General features: G+C 39.9%; 1 protein-coding gene across 3 annotated transcripts in view; it reads right to left on the bottom strand.

Annotated features, from left to right (window-relative positions):
* Positions 1–13396, bottom strand: part of LOC122798472 (flap endonuclease 1-like) — a 444201-nt gene that overhangs the window by 108677 nt on the left and 322128 nt on the right. The window lies entirely within an intron of this gene.

Raw genomic sequence — 13396 nt, 5'->3', positions numbered from 1 at the left:
ACCTTTAGTTCACTAGGTGGCACCCTCACCATACTTTTCCCAAGTTTCTATATCTTTTAATTTACTCCCTAGTATTCCACACAGGTTTTAACTTCCCCTTTTCCTTTCTCCCTCTGCCTTCTGTAAACACCGCTGGTAACAAATCCCCTGACCCTTGCACTTACCTTCTCCACTCCATATTTCACTGATAGGTTCTCGCTCTCTTTCTGCCTTCCTTGGCTCTTCCCGCTCCGTTTGCCCTACGGGCTCACTCCGTTCCCCTACCCTACCCCCAATTCCCACCCACCCCAGTACCTCTACATTTATATCTCATTAATCCCGCCCACTACATTCCCAACCAATCACATACCATAGCTCTGTCTACATCCACTTCCTTACCCCACCCATTCAAACATTACTCATCCTCCTAGAAAGCCCTACCTCACCAATTAGAACCATACTTGCCAGTCTACAACCACTACCAAACCCCACCTACATAAATCATTACTCTATACCATCCTCCCATAATTAATCAAAGACATACCTAGTTACTGTACTTCAAACCCCACAGCACCTACAAGTTCACTTCAAACAACATAGCAAATCCTAACTGTTCATCTTCACCTTTTGCATTTTCAGAAACTACCTTTACAAATGTTGCCAAAACCCAAACCCTCCTCTGCACTACTACTATTTCTCCTCAATATAGTCTATATTTACTACCTCACCCAGCCAATATATATTAACCACTCACAAGCCTTTCACATAACAATACATCTCAACTCACCTCATGCAAAAACACACACAATTCCTCCCCATCTTTACCCTATAAAAAGCCATCTACTTTTTACCTATAAACTTATCAACACTCAAAAACCCCACACCCCTAGAATACCTAACAATTCTTTCATCAACATAATAATAACCAACCCAAACTCAAAATACTCCAATTATCTCCCCAACCTAACCCTATATCTACTAACCACTCTACTATCAGGTGATATTCACCCCAATCCAGGCCCCTCCACCTCATCCACCATAGATAAATCTATACTATTCACCTCCCTAAACTCCCAAACCATAGTAAACAAAGTTCCAAACCTTCATGCTTGGCTTACACATAATAAACCAGATATCCTATCTATCTCAGAAACTTGGCTAAAACCCCACATAAAAGACCACGAAATAACACCACTAAACTATTCAATCATCAGAAAAGACAGATCCCACAAAAAAGGAGGTGGAGTAGCTCTAATATACTCATCCTCCTTGACAGTCACCCCTTATAATAAAACCATACCTAATTTCAATAATGCCGAACTACTCCTATCACTACTTCAAATCAATAAAAGCAAACACATATGTATAGCTTCCCTCTACATCCCTCCTGGAGATAACATTACCACACTTGAGAATATCCTATTCTGGCTCACCACTAATCAATTATGAAATCATAATTTTGGGTGACACAAATATCAACTGGTCCTCCATTCAATCCTCCGCAAACCCACTTAATATCAACCTCTATAACTTCTCACAGCTTATTAACAGCATAACTCGCCCCTCAAAAACCCCTTCAAATGGTAGCATTCTAGACTGGATTTTAGTCTCCCACCCCCACTACTTCTCTGATAGCGGTGCACTCCCAGACACCCTTAGTGATCACCTACCCATCTTCACATATCGTCTCCCCACTTCTATACAGAAATCACATAACTACATTACCACCCGCAACCTTAAAAACTTTAACCCAATAACTTTCTCTGACTCCCTAAAAGTAATTGACTGGAACATTCTAAAAACTTTACCTCTAGATAATACTGTGGACCACTTCAACACAACCTTTTAAAATCTCCTAGACCACTACGCTCCTCTAAGGACTAAAAGAATTAAACTAAAAACCTCCCCATGGCTAACTAAAACCACACTCACAACCATGCGACATAGAGACAAACTCTGGGCAGTTTACTGGAAAAATAAATCTCCACTTATTCATAATGAATTCAGGACATTTAGAAACCAAGTAAAAAAGCTTATTATCACTGATCGACAAAACTACTTCTTCACTCTCCAAAATACTAATAAAACAAATCCTCAGAAATTCTGGAAAGGAATCTCTAGCCTAATCAATCCTGGCAGGACAGTCAACCCCAGCCCAGATCCAAACGCCACTGACATGGACTTGGCTACTCAATTCAACTCTTTTTTCATTGACTCTATTTCTAAACTAACCTCCTCGTTCTCCAACACCACCACATCCTCAACTTCTCCCCCATCCTCCTCTGCTAACACTTCCCCCCCACTCCCAATACCACCCCCATTTCCTCTACTATTCCCACCACCCTCTAACTCTCCACCTTTCTCACTAAAACCTATCCCCACATCAACCATCAAAAAACTTCTCCAGAAACTAAAGCCATGCTCCAATGCCCCAGACAACATTCCTTCATACTTTCTTAGCATAGCTGTAGAAGCCATTGCCTACCCTATCAGTATTCTAATTAACCGCTCTATCCAAGAAAGCATAGTACCAGAAATTTGGAAAAAAGCCTTCATCATACCTTTGCATAAAGGTGGCAATAATAACAATACTACAAACTTCCGTCCCATAGCTATCCTGTTCCCCCATCTCTAAACTCCTAGAAAAGTGTATCCATATACAGCTCCTACCTTACCTCTTAGACAATCACCTGATGACTCCAACCCAACATGGTTTTAGACCCGGCCATAGCACCATGACAGCCCTCCTTTCCTTCTCAGAAACCATTGATAAAGCATGGGACTCTGGCAACATTGTTTGTACCCTGCTACTGGATCTCTCAAAGGCCTTTGACACTATTTCTCCCTATTTCTCACAAACTACTTTTAACTAAACTCTCCCAACTTAACTTATCACCTTCCTCACTGAATTGGTTCTCTAGTTACTTATCTAATAGATTTCAAGCAGTCAAATGGAAAAAAGCCACCTCCTCATTCCTTAATACCCCTACAGGAGTCCCCCAAGGTTCCATATTAGGTCCTCTTCTGTTTAATATATTCATAAATGACTTCCACAACTCTATCCCATTTTCCAATATCATTCAATATGCAGATGATTCAACAATTATCTGCTCAGCCAAAACCCTCCCAGTACTCCAAAAACTTACACAAGATGCATTCTCAATCACTGAACACTGGATGAAAGCAAACCACCTAGCTCTCAATGCCTCTAAAACCAAATTAATGATATTTACCCCTTCTAAACGCAACTCTTTCAACACAAACTCCTTTTCTATCACCAGCAACAACAACACATCCTTGGAACTGGTGCCAGAGACCAAGTTACTCGGGGTACAAATTGACAGTCAACTCAAATTCAACTCCCACATACAACTTAATATCAAAAAAACTCATCAAAAACTAGGCATGCTCTACCGACAAAATCGATACCTTACACCCACAACTAAAATCACACTCTGTTCTACATTTCTTATCCCCTCTCTTCTATATGGAGCCCCACTCCTAACTAGCCTTCAATCTTCCCTCAAAACACAACTTTCCTCATGCTACAACAAAATAGCCAAATTCGCAAACAGTCACAGAGCATCTACCCATCACTGTTCTTCTCTCCACAAACTAAACTGGCTTGAACTAACCAATCAACTAATCTATACTCAACTTTCTCTAGCTCATAAGCTCATTTTCAAACCCTCCCTTTGTCCATCCCTTTCCTCTGCCTTTAAAATGCATCTTCCCAACAGAGCTCTCAGAACTAACAACCAAAACCTAATTGAGTTATACAAACCTACTCGTCCCCCAGGTAAAAACCTCCTGTCCTATGGTCTAGCACGTCTCTGGAACTCTCTACCTCCAGCCATTTGTACCACTTCCAACCACTATTCATTCAAAAAATCTCTTCACTCTTACCTACTAACCCAATGGGAATGCTCTTGCTCCCATCCATCTTAATACTACACTGCCTTGCCTCCTCTCCCATCCATCTTAATACTACACTGCCTTACCTCCTCTCCCATCCATCTTAATACTACACTGCCTTGCCTCCTCTCCCATCCATCTTAATACTACACTGCCTTACCTCCTCTCCCATCCATCTTAATACTACACTGTCTTACCTCCTCTCCCATCCATCTTAATACTACACTGCCTTACCTCCTCTCCCATCCATCTTAATACCACACTGCCTTACCTCCTCTTCCATCCATCTTAATACTACACTGCCTTACCTCCTCTCCCATCCATCTTAATACCACACTGCCTTACCTCCTCTTCCATCCATCTTAATACCACACTGCCTTACCTCCTCTCCCATCCATCTTAATACTACACTGCCTTACCTCCTCTCCCATCCATCTTAATACCACACTGCCTTACCTCCTCTCCCTCTTTTCCAACAACATGCTTGCTTCTGCCTCACAAGTAAGGACTTCTCAGTATTTTTTCAGAAATGTTTTCCTTTTTCTAGTCTATATTATCTGTAACTGTCTGTAACTGTCTTCTGAATGGTATTCTCTAACTGCATAATCTTGTAAATAATGCAATGTATACTTCTGTATTCTCTGTATTGTTTCACCACCAGTTTGATGCTCAAACTGCATAACTTGTAAATATTGTCTCATGCTCACACTGCATAATTTGTTAACATTGTCTGATGCTCAAACTGCATAATTTTGTAAACACTCTTCTTTCTGGAGCTTTTCTCCCCAGGACTCCATCGAAAACGGGTTCATATTGGCCCAATGGACTATCCTGGTAAACCAACTACAAATAATAAAATAAATAAATAAAATAAATAAAAATAAATTTTAAGAAATGAGTTGATCAGTTAGACAAGCCTACTCTTTATGTTGATGGTGTGTCAGTGATTTATAAAACAGTTAATGCAGTTGATTTAAGGGCAAAGAATGAAGTATTTTCTACTGTTCGGATAAATGGCAAACCTACAGAGCTCAAATTTGACACAGGTTCTAAGTGCAAGTTATGTCAGCAGAAACGTTTACCAGAGTATGTAAAAGTGAAAGGCTTGATTTGGCAAGGTGTGTAAAACTTATTGCTTATGGAGGTGAAGAAATTCAGACTCAAGGCTCAGTAGTGCTTTCATGTTACTTCCAGCAGAGTAGAAGAAGCTACGACTTATTATTTTATGTGGTTACAAGGTAAGTTTAGTCATTATTAGGGTTCACAGACACTTTGAAAATAGGACTACTTTCATTTAATAAGGAAGTCATCATATTAGCTTAAAAGACCACTAATCTAATTTTGCCCAGCACATTTTTTCCACCTATGTAGATATTTTTTCCAAGACAAACTAGGCAAACTTCCAGTTGTGTACTCCATGAAGTTATACCCAGAGGTCAGTCCAGTTATCAGGCCAGCACTTAAAGTTCCAATAGCCATGCAGGAGCAGAGTTAAAGCCGAATTAGATAAAATGGTGCGACAAGGTGTGATTTGTCCAGTTGAAACTCCAACAGAATGGGTATCTTCTATGGTGGTAGCTCATAAAAAAGCTCAGATGACATCAGAATATGTACTGAACCACAAGATTTGAGCAAAAAAAGCAAAAGAGACCTCACCATGAAATAAGTACAGTTGAAGAAGTCACAGCCTTGTTGCCAAATGCTACTGTTTTTTCTGTTTTAGATGCAAAGAGTTCATTTTGGCAAATTCAGCTTGACAAAAAATCCTCAATGCTCACTACATTCAGTACTCCATTTGACATGTACAGATTCTTGAGAATGGCATTTGGGATAAATTCTGAAAGTGAAGTCTTTCAGTGTGCAATGAAGCATTTTTTTCTGTGTATCCTTGTGCTATTATAGTAGATGACATACTGGTAGGAGGTTGTGGTGAGGCTGAACATGACTGAAACCTCAGAAAAGTTTTAAAAAGGGCAAGTCAAGTGAATCTTAAGCTCAGTGCACAGAAATGTAATTCAGGCTACAAGAAGTTCCTTATATTGGTAATTTATTCACAAGTACAGGCCTATGACCAGACCCTTCAAAACGATCAGCCATTCTCGAGATGCCAGCTCCAGACAATGTTCAAGCCCTGCAATGTTTTCTTGGCATGATCAACCATCTAGGCAAGTTCAAGCCAACTTTCAGCACCACTGAGAGAGCTGACACATAAAGATGTATCCTGGTGTTGGTTAGAGCAACATCAAAGAGTATTTGATGTCCTGCAACAGGGAATTGGTAGTCTGCCAATGCTCAGATACTATGATGTTCACAAGCCAGTTACACTTTCCTGTGATGCTTCGAAATTTGGACTTGGTGCAGTCATTTTACAAGAAGATCAACCTGCTGCCTATGCATTGAGAACTCTTACCCAAACTGAACAGCAGAACTCCCAAACTGAGAAGGAGCTTTTGGCAATTATGTTTGCATGTTTGAAGTTCCATGATTATGTTTATGGCAGACCTACCCAGATTGAAACAGACCACCACCCACTAGTCACAATTCTGAGAAAACCAATGTATTCAGCTCCAGCCAGACTGCAACGTATGATACTGAGATTGCAAAGTACAATTTCCATCTTGTCTACAAGACAGGCAAACTTCTTTATATTGCTGATACGTTATCCAGATCACCCAGGAATACCACTGAACAGAATGATAATCAAGGTTCTCAACTGACTGATGATTTTGAAGTCATAGAAGTGAGAAATTTTTTCTTCCATACATCTTGATGAGCTGAGAGAACACACAGCCACAGATCCAGTTTTGCAATGGCCCACCACTTTATCAATCAAGGAAGGTCATCAAAGCAATCAAGTTTACCTCAAGAACTGCAACCTTATTTTCCATACAGAGATGAGATTTTGTCTGACAAAGGTATCATATGAAGGGTCCAAAAGTAATTGTTCCAAAGTCCTTACAACCTGAGTACATAACTATCTTGCACTGTGATCACCCAGGAACCGAATCTACCAAAAGAAGGGCAAGAGAGATAGTATTTTGGCCTTTTATGTCACAAGACATTGAAAGAGCACTTTCTTCTTGTTCAGTATGTAATAGTAGTAAGCCTCATCAACAGAAAGAACCACTTCAGCTTAGCCAGATTCCAGAACTACCTTTGTCGACAGTAGCCACTGATATCTTCAAGTGGAATGGTCAACATTATTTGGTGTTAGTAGACTCTTACTCCATTTGGTTCGAGATTGACCTACTTCCCAACCTGGCATCTAGTACTGTCATTACTAAGAAGAAGCGTCACTTTGCTGTACATAGAAGTCCGCACAAAGTTATTTCTGACAATGACACGCAGTATACAAGCCAACAGTTCAAGAGATTTGCTGAAGAATGGGACATCGCTCATGTCACAAGTAGTCCAGAGTACCCACAGTCAAATGGTTTGGTAGAACGCGCAGTGCAAACTGCAAAACAGTTACTTGAGAAGTCAAAACGAGATAATACTGATGTTTTCCTGAATCTCTTAAATCTTAGAAATGTTCCTTGTGATAAACATCTTGGTTCACCTGCTCAGAGACTTCTGTTGAGACAAACCAGAACCACATTACCAATCAGTAGTCAATTGCTGGTTCCAAGTCTCAAGAACAACAGATCAGTGAGAAGCAATCAGTTGAGGAAGCACCAAAATAAGACCAGTAGACCGCTCAATCCATTATGAGAGGGAGAAGTGGTAAGGACATAGACATCCAAAGGTTATGATCAGATTGGTGTCGTGAAGAATACTGGTCCAGAGCTGAGATAGTACACTGTAGAGTCAGAAGGAGCAACTTTGAGGTGGAATCAGAAAGATTTGAGAACGGTGTCCAAGCCTATACCTCAGCAGATAGCCCGTGAGAAAGACTATTTATCTCAGAGTGAGTTGTCCAGTGTTCCAATTCCAGAGGAAGTTTCAGGGGACATTTCTGCTTCTATGACAAATCCAGAAGTTCCTGATATGAGCTGTGCACCACAGACTGTCCCTGCTGCTAAATCTAGTCCCAACTGTTATGTTACGAGATATGGTCGAATCTCTAAACCCTGTAGCAGATATGAAGCAACCTGACATGAACATTGTGTTTTGTTTCTAATGTACATAGTAATGCATGACTATCTCTGATGTTCTTTTGCATGAAGGGTAATCTTTTTAAGAGGGGGATGTAGATCAATGAGTGCATATATACCTTTAAGAAGCTATCCAAGGGCTTGCACTAGAGTATAAATACTGAGCACGTTCTAGCCTGACTGCCATTTTGTAGTTAGCTGTTGAGATGTGAACATGTATATATGAAAGCTCTGTTTTTAACTAGTTTGTTCGTGTTTAATGATGCTGCTATCCATCCTGATGTGTTTGTATATATTAAAGCATCTGAACAAAACCTTAGGCCTTCTTGTTATATGTATTAGAGATGAACGAGAGACAGGGGGGTTGAGTCCCAGATAGAGCTTTTGAGAAAGAAGAGGGTAATAACCCTTTCAAAACCAGCTTGTTCTTTCTATCTGATATAGCACATTGTTTAAAAGCTTTACAGACTTTACAGTCAACTTGTAGGTATTGTGGGCCTAGTCAGTACACGTATAAGGTGTAACATCAAAAAGCAACAATTTGTATCCACATACCTAACACTTCTTGAATCCATAAGGTCCCTTTTCAGGCATATCCTGTAAAATTAAGAACATAGAGACAAGAATGTGTGTATCTATCTATCTATATATATATATATATATATATATATATATATATATATATATATAGAGAGAGAGAGAGATAGAGAGAGAAAAACACCAACAGTGGTATTCGAGAATACATATAAAGTATAAGAAAAAGGGAAAGGAAACTTACCAACTATGGTATGGAGAAATACACAAAAAGTGTAGGAAAGGTTATTATGATAAAAAGGTTATTAGTGACAGTTGTCTACAGTTTATGTCACAAGAGTTCAAAACACTTCAGAAGCCTATTGGATTTCAGCAGTTTGTCATTATATCCGATGTTGTCAATTTTCATTTACTCCTCAACAGTTGGGTTTGGATCCAACCCCCTGATCTGACTTGGCCATAATTTTAGCTCATGGCCACTCAAAAACTATCAAGCTCCTCCCTTACCCATAATGCCTTATCCTCTAATATACCTCAGGTTTCATTTGCTTCGTTAGGGTTTGGACATGGTCGCTGTGAGCTCTCGAGCTAACCAGTTTTATGGAGAAGATAAGTAGAATTTTCCTGCTACTTGTTAGCTTATCTTCTCCATAAAACTTGTTAGCTTGAGAGCTCACAGCGACCATGTCCAAACCCTAAAGAAGCAAATGAAACCTGAGGTATGTTAGAGGATAGGGCATTATAGGTAAGGGAGGAGCTTGATAGTTTTTGAGTGGCCATGAGCTAAAATCATGGCCAAGTCGGTTCAGGGGGTTGGATCCAAACCCAACTGTTGAGGAGTAAATGAAAATTGACAACATCGGATATAATGACAAACTGCTGAAATCCAATAGGCTTCTTAAGTGTTTTGAACTCTTGTGACATAAACTGTAGACATCTGTCACTGAAAATCCCAGTTTCTCCTATTATGGCCTTTAAAACTGATATTACATATTTTTTACTATGATGCCATACAGACTACTTCACACCATTCTGAGTGCCTATCTACTGCAATTAGGAGTGCTGAGTCTATGCAAGGACCCACAAAGTCAACATGTTTATTTGCTATGGCTCAGGTGGCCATTTTTAAGGATGCCGGGGTAAATGTGTGCAGTTTTTTGGATTACTTGACATTCTGTCTAACTAGGCCTCTAGTCTCTCTGTCAAAGCAAGGTCACCATACAAAACTTTAGGTAAGGGATTTCATCAAGCACTCTGGATTGTAGCTTAGATGAATTACTACTCAGAAGCTAAATAGCAAAGTTCTTTGACATCACAACAGCTCCTGCTTCTTATCAGCAAAGGCAGGAAATGCATCCACCCAGGATCGATTAGCATCGCAGACACTAGAGAAGCTGGCTAGGGAGGATACGAGTGAGAAGTTAATTCTTGCTTCCCCATCTGGGAGGAAGGGGGCCAACTTAATCTAAAACAGTAATACCATTCAGTGGATGCTGGGCGTCCTAGCACATGCAACATAAGGACCAGGCTGCACACGTGCTGTAGCCGGTGGAAGATCATGCAGTGAATGCTGCAGGTTCAAGGAGTTGGTACTGCAAGCATTACTACTTTTTAGGGTTACTTTGTGGGACTGGGGGGTAAACTGCCTGAATGATGGCTCCCCCATGCAAGTCAGAAGCTGGTGCATGGAGAACCTGATGGATGGTAAGTAACTATGAGAAAAAAGTACCTGCTCCCTAGAAAACAAATACTGACTACTTTGTGTTGTACTTGTACAAGTGTAACTTTTGCACGTATTCTTTTTTGTTAAATACACTTTTATGATTCCCTTGATGACATTTATTCACCAGTTTATGCTTTTACTAATATATCTGATTTATTCAATGGCATGCATGAAAACAATTTCTGCTGCTCCTTCATGGAAATTGACAAAGCTACTCTGTGTCAATCTCTATCTTTTAAGCTTCACTCCCTTTACTTCTTGAGTCATTCTCTAACTGAGCAAGTCATACCATAAACCACAGATAAATTAGATCACTGACTTAAAACTATGTGCTTATTTACCTCTTTTACAGTTTACAGTTTCCTTCCACATTTAATTATAATTCAAGCACTTTTTCAATCAGCAATAATACATTGCCCATTGTGCAACAGCTCACACTCTTCTAAGGTCTATTAATTTGAAACACTTATTACCCTTTTGTCTGTTTAAGCAGACATAAATCACTTGAAATCCATTCACATGAATTCATATTTAATTATTTTACAAAACATGCTCTGTTTTCTTTTGTTATACAACTGATATACCCTTGAGGGAGTAATTCATAGATACATGTAGCACAGTTACACTAGGTTGTGAAATACTGCAACAGCATACTTTGCAAATTACCACATAATGACATGGAAGTAAGCAACATTTAGTAACTGTGAATGCAAATAAAACATATGCATTTTGCGTAATGAGGCATCACTGCCAGAGTTGCTGACCATAGTAAATCTTGGTGTCGCAGGCAGACTGTAAAACATGTATGGGGTAATTGCCTTTTTAGTGTGTGTGTGTGTGTGTGTGTGTGTGTGCGTGTGTGTATATGTGTGTGTGTATGTATGTATGTATGTATATATATATATATATATATATATATATATATATATATATATGTATCGAGAGAGAGAAAGAGAGACGCACACATGACACACACACGATCCCCAATGTGTTATTCACCTGTAGTTAAAGTCATCATCTGTTCTGTCGACACACTGTGGTAAAAAAAAAAAAGACAGTCGACATTTCAGTGAGATTACTACAGTACTGGGATTTGGGAAATCTACCCTTTTGCCAGCAATGTGTGATCTCGGAATTCGAATATTTAAGTAGCTGGGGTGAAGGGGTTGCAAGGGGGCTTATACCCCTGCAAAATAAAATAGTTTTCCTTTGCATGGTCTGAGGTCACACCTTAGAGCGTGGTCTTTAGCATCTCATTCCCTTTTCAAACTTTTATAGTCAACATTTTTACTGTACATCGACTCAAGTATGGATAAGAAGCATGCTGTCACCCACAGCTGAATTATTCATCCATGCCTAACATATCATGCCTTCCTTGACACAGAAATAGTAGATTGTTACAGTGTGGATAAAGACATCATGCAGGACTTGGTTGAGATGTGCTGTCCTCATATGTAGATGAGTGCAATGTGTGGAGTGCCCATTCCTGCTGTGGTCATCAAGGTATGTGTAGCTTTGAGAATCTTCAATACAGGGGACCCTTCAGTGACCAGTGAGGGACACAGAGGATATACTCAAGCATCTACATCAAGGATATTCCAGTAGTTTCTTGATGCCATGCTACAGCACATGGCAGAGAATATGTGGGTATTTGAGTTGCTGCATATGCAACAACTCGAATGCCCACTTATGCGAGTTGTTGCTTTAGCTTTAAAGAGGAACAATGACATTCCTTGAATCTGAAAGGTATTCCTTTGTTTATAAGTAGTGCAATACAGAAAGACTTTCTTACCGCATAGGACAGATGCAACATCATCTGGACATTTTATGACACAGCCCATTTTTCTGATGTACTGGGACCCAACACTGTACCCAGAATGCAACAGTGGAAATGGTATATGGAAGTATTCCTGGTTGGTTAAGCTTCTCCAGTACACCTGAGTGAGGTATTTTGTCAAAAGCATTGGCCAAGTCTAAGTAGGCGGCGTGCAACATTTTGCCTCCATCTATTGCTTTGGTCTACAAAACTGAGTAAGCAAGACCTGCCTTTGACAAACCAGACTGGGATGGGTGCAGTGTTAAGTGGTTCCTTATGTCCTTATTGATTAATTCCAAGATTAATTATTCCATGGCTTTACAAATAAGGCTAGTCAGATTAATGGGGCAGTAATTACCACCATCAGTGCATGGCACTCCTTTGTGCAGGTGTATGACCATTACTGTCGCCTATTCACTTGGTACAGAGCTTGTGTGGAGGCAGAGGTTGAACAGCATTGTTAGCGGTGCTGGATTATCATGCTCCATGCTATTTAAGATACATCCTGAGATACCTGTCAGGGCCCACTGATGCAGTATTCCTCACCTTTGACAGGACATTTAGGACTTGGTCCTGTGTGAAAGCTGTGAGACATCTGTTACTAGATTTTCTTGTGAGATAATTGGGAAGAAAGAGAGGTGAAAGCAAAACTACTAGCTGATAAATTCAGTTCTGACAAGTCTTCAGCTTTGATGTAGGTGGTGCTGTTCACAATGGGCTCAGCACACTGTTGTGTATAGATCTTGAGGTTGTGAACACAGTTAAAGAAGGCTTTATGGTTGTCCTTTACTTAGGTAGCTATTTTTGCCTCAAACTTGGCTTTGGTGGTTATACTCCTGAATTGCTTATTTATTTTAAAGATGGTGGATCTAGTCTGCTGTGTGTTTATATTTTAATTTTTGGCTATAATTGTCTTCCTTTTATTGCAAAGCTTGTTAATGTTGTGGTTCCACCAGAGAGGCTTGTTTTTGGTTAACCCTACCCTTATTCTTACAGGGTACAGCTGCCTCTATGCAGGTGCTGACATGCTGTTGCAAGTTAGAGGTGCATGGTTCCACATACTCAGTGGGGACTTACTGGGCATGGGAGGTTGAAACTTGCTACGGTAATGTTTAGAAGTAGGAAGTTTACCTTGGAGAAATGTTTAAAGATTATAGGGGTTGCTGGGATCTCAGGTTTCACTTTTATTTCAAGGGAAATAGTTTCATGGTCTGACCTGATGAGTGAAGAGGATACACAAGGGGTGCAGCATGACTCACCCATTATTGGTAAGGATAACATAAAGGATGTTGTTACTCCTAGTCTGTATTCTCACTAGTTGTTACAAAGCATCTG

Source organism: Protopterus annectens, chromosome 3.part1 (genome assembly GCF_019279795.1).
Source record: "Protopterus annectens isolate FY-2018-M chromosome 3.part1, PAN1.0, whole genome shotgun sequence".
NCBI lineage: Eukaryota > Metazoa > Chordata > Ceratodontiformes > Protopteridae > Protopterus > Protopterus annectens.
The sequence above is the reverse complement of the archived record's forward strand: the minus strand, read 5'-3'. Positions and strand labels throughout refer to the sequence as shown.